Source organism: Octodon degus, unplaced genomic scaffold (genome assembly GCF_000260255.1).
Source record: "Octodon degus isolate 3935 unplaced genomic scaffold, OctDeg1.0 scaffold00130, whole genome shotgun sequence".
Taxonomy (NCBI): domain Eukaryota; kingdom Metazoa; phylum Chordata; class Mammalia; order Rodentia; family Octodontidae; genus Octodon; species Octodon degus.
This window is the reverse complement of record NW_004524706.1, coordinates 2,146,816-2,150,878: the sequence shown is the minus strand read 5'-3', so window position 1 is coordinate 2,150,878 and position 4,063 is coordinate 2,146,816. Positions and strand designations below refer to the sequence as shown.

Here is a 4,063-nt window from a genome sequence, read left to right as displayed (position 1 = left end):
TTAGTACAGGATCTACAGAGTCTCACTATGTAGATTGGATTTGTAGTGATTCTCCTGTTTTCAGCCTCCCAAGTGCTGGGATTACAGGTGTGCACCACCACGCCCAGTCTTAATCACTGTCTCAGCACACTCTGGGGGTGGGGGGCAGGGCCAGCATGGTCAGCACACCAGGGATCAAACCCTGGCTGCTGTGTTCTGCCTAAGCAGGCCTTTAGTTTGCTGAGTTTTCTGGCTGGCCCTACATTTTTAATTTTCAAGAGCATTCTTTACTATTTCTTTAACCATTATAGGTTCTTGTTTAAGAATACAATAGGTTCACTTATATTTCTGAAGATGGTAGGCATGGGATCATTTACTTCTTCTTACATTTCTTTTATTTCCTCTGACTTCATTTCTTGCTTATTTCAGGTTTTTATTTCACAATAGAGTGGTTCCTCATACAGGTCTGGTGAACCTTGATTGCTCTTTATATTTAATTAGGGTATCTCTAAGATGCTCAGTGGAAGGTTGGTGTGCACAGGTTTATGGACTAGTGGGTTTCTCCCGTACGACTGCACAGGACCAAATAGGAACACATTCACATTTGTATGTAAGGTCTCTGCTCTTGCACTGGTTAATTCCTGTGTCTCCAGTCTTATGGCCACCTGTAGTTTGCCCTTCCTGCCCCAGGTGCACCTATGTACACAGGCTGCCTTCCTGATTGGCCCCAGAATTGAGTGGTTACATACATCTGTGCAGGTGTTTGCTTGGAATTTTTTTTTCTCAGTTCCCAGTTATTATTTACCTAACTCTTACTTATCCATTTCTTTGGCCTCCACATTAATCCCCTTCCTCTCCATCCCAGGGCAGAGGCTGCACAGTTCCTTCAGCAGTAGTGTCACTTTAGCATCCTAGGATAATAGATACACAAAAGAATCATCACATATCTTAGACGATTTTGGTTGCTGTGACAAAATATCCGAGGCTGGGTAATTTATAAAGAATAGAAGCTTATTTATTGCATGGTTCAGGAAGCTTGGAAATCCAAGGTCATGTTTGCCAACATTTGCTCAGCATGTGCTGAGGTCCTTGCAGCTGCATCATGAAATAGTAGAGCGTTTCACATAGTCGGACAGAACATGTGTGCACCATCTTAGATCTTGCAAAAGTATCTGTCCCATTTGGAGGATCCACCCCAATGACTTTATCTCTTTCTGATTACCTCTGAAAAGCCTGACTTCCAAAGACCATCAACATATAAATTTTGGGATTTTCAACACGTCTTTCAGAGGGGACAGTCCAAACATGGCATGGTGGTTGTCAGAAGTCAAGGACCTTTTATAGATCTGTTACCATCATAGGCATCTTTTTTTTTTTTTTTTTTTTTTTTTCGTATTTTTTTTTTATTGGGAATCAACTAGCAATGGGACAGTTTCAAAACCGATTAGTAGGACAGTTTCAATAATTAATACATTGCATATTGTTGTCTTCATAGTGGTTATTCATAGTATAAGATGTAGACATGATATCTTGTCCAAACAAATCTTTCTTTTCATTGAAATAAGAGCAAGTGGCGACCCGAACTTGAGTCCTGGTCTCTCGCTTTCCTTCCCGGGCAGCATGAGTGTCACTACCCGCTCCACCACCTTCTCCACCAACTACCGGTCCCTGGGCTCGGTCCGGGCCCCCAGCCAACGGGCTGGACGGGCCAGCAGCGCTGCCAGCGTCTATGCCGGCGCCGGGGGCTCGGGCTCCCGGGTCTCCATGTCTCGCTCCACCATCCTCTGGGGCGACATAGCGTCCGCGGGCCTGGCCGCGGGAATGGCCGGGGGTCTGGCCGGCATGGGCAGCATCCAGACTGAGAAGGAGACTATGCAGGACCTGAATGACCGCCTGGCCTCCTACCTGGAGAGAGTGAGGAGCCTGGAGACGGAAAATCGGAGGCTGGAAAGCAAGATCCGGGAGCACCTGGAGAAGAAGGGGTCCCCGGTCAGAGACTGGGGCCATTACTTCAAGACTATCGAGGAGCTGAAGGCACAGATCTTTGCGAATTCTGTGGACAATGCCCGCATCGTCCTGCAGATTGACAATGCTCGTCTTGCTGCTGACGACTTTAAAGTCAAGTATGAGACGGAGCTGGCCATGTGTCAGTCTGTGGAGAATGACATCCACGGGCTTCACAAGGTCATCGATGACACCAATATCACTCGGCTGCAGCTGGAGACAGAAATCGAGACTCTGAAGGAGGAGCTGATATTCATGAAGAAGAACCATGAAGATGAAGTGAGAGGCCTTCAAGCCCAGATTGCTGGCTCTGGGTTGACTGTGGAGGTGGATGCGCCTAAATCTCAGGATCTCGGCAAGATCATGGCAGACATTAGGGCTCAGTATGATGCGCTGGCTCAGAAGAACCGAGAAGAGCTGGACAAGTACTGGTCCCAGCAGATTGAGGAGAGCACCACAGTAGTCACTTCACAGTCTGCTGAGGTTGGAGCTGCTGAGACGACACTCACAGAGCTGAAGCGCACTGCCCAGTCATTGGAGATTGACCTGGAATCCATGAGAAATCTGAAGATTGGCCTGGAGAACAGCCTGAGAGATGTGGAGGCCCGCTACGCTATGCAGATGGAGCAACTCGATGGGGTCCTGCTGCACCTGGAGTCTGAGCTGGCACAGACTCGAACAGAGGGGCAGCGCCAGGCCCAGGAGTACGAGGCCCTGCTGAACATCAAGGTCAAGCTGGAGGCTGAGATCGCCACGTACCGCCGCCTGCTGGAAGATGGGGAGGATTTCAATCTCGGTGATGCCCTGGACAGCAGCAGTGCCTCGGTGCAAACCATCCAGAGAACCACCACCCGCAAAATTGTGGACGGAAAATTAGTGTCTGAGACCAATGATACCAAAGTGTTGAGACACTAAAGCAACAGAAGTGGGGTGCCCTTGGGAAATAACTAACAAATAAAAATTCAGAGATTACTGGAAAAAAAAAAAAGAAATAAGAGCAAGTACCTGTATATTTATTCTACTTTGTATATACACATACAAAATTGTCCTTCATTTATATCCCCTCTTTTGGTTTAGTTTTGTCAGAGATGGGTATTCCATTGGCATTTAAATATTGTAGTTGTGTGAATTCAGCAAAATATTCCAGTACAGTCCAGTAGTCCACAATAGTAGTGGGTTATCCATGGAACTAGAAATGTCCGAAGTTGTTGACTTGAACCTTTTACAGCTCAGTGTATTAATATGGCTTTAATTTTTATGCTTTGTTTTTATACTTTTCTGCCAGATGGTTAAGACCAAGATAAAGCAAGACCTATATAACAAGAAATGTAACTTTGTATCTGACAAGGTCAGTCATATCCCCTCAGGATTTACCCTGAAACTCTGTACTGCAGTTTGTAGATCCTTTGTCAGTGTCAGCCATGTGGATGAGTCACGGACATTGCTTGACCCATTTGCTCTCCATCACAGGCAACTAAATCCCATTCAAAAACCTATAGTTCAATGAAGACTCAAAAAAAAAAATTAAAGCCATATAAATCTCCCCTTCTTTTCTTTCTTAGACTCCTCATCGTGGTAAAAAAAACATAAACCGATGTCTGCAATGATCTATTACACCCTATAACCATGAAAGACTTACCTAAAGAAACAGGAGAAAATGCCTACCACTGTGACCTTTGGGCATGCTCTGCAGACGTTTGCCTGTGGAGTTACCAGCTGATATGGGCTGAAGGTCCAAGATACACTTAGGTTTTTCCAGAGTCTCTGTGTTTGGATTTCTTGCACATTTGTGATGAACCAATCAGGAAAATTCCCACACCATGGGAGTTGGTGTTAACTAGGGCAGAGATGGCAATGACATTTCATCTGCAGTGTAACTTCAGCTGCTAACTGGTGGCTGCCTTGAGTGCTTATTAAGAGTCTGGAACCCTTAACCAGGTTCAGTATGAAAGAATCCTGTGATCAATTAGTGATGCCTGCCATGGGCAGTTATTCACCAGGCCAGAACCAGGGGAAAGATGAAAGTAAAATGTTCTAAGACTGTTTCCCAAACTTGGCTGATGATAAGAACTACCTGGAG

The 4,063-nt window shown here is 45.7% G+C and overlaps 1 pseudogene across 1 annotated transcript; it reads left to right on the top strand.

Annotated features, from left to right (window-relative positions):
- Positions 1 to 1,566: 1,566 nt before the first annotated feature.
- On the top strand, positions 1,567 to 2,951 carry LOC101561976 (annotated as a pseudogene). The gene has a single exon (XR_001117290.1). The product of XR_001117290.1 is annotated as a keratin, type I cytoskeletal 18 pseudogene (transcript).
- The last annotated feature ends 1,112 nt before the right edge of the window (positions 2,952 to 4,063 follow it).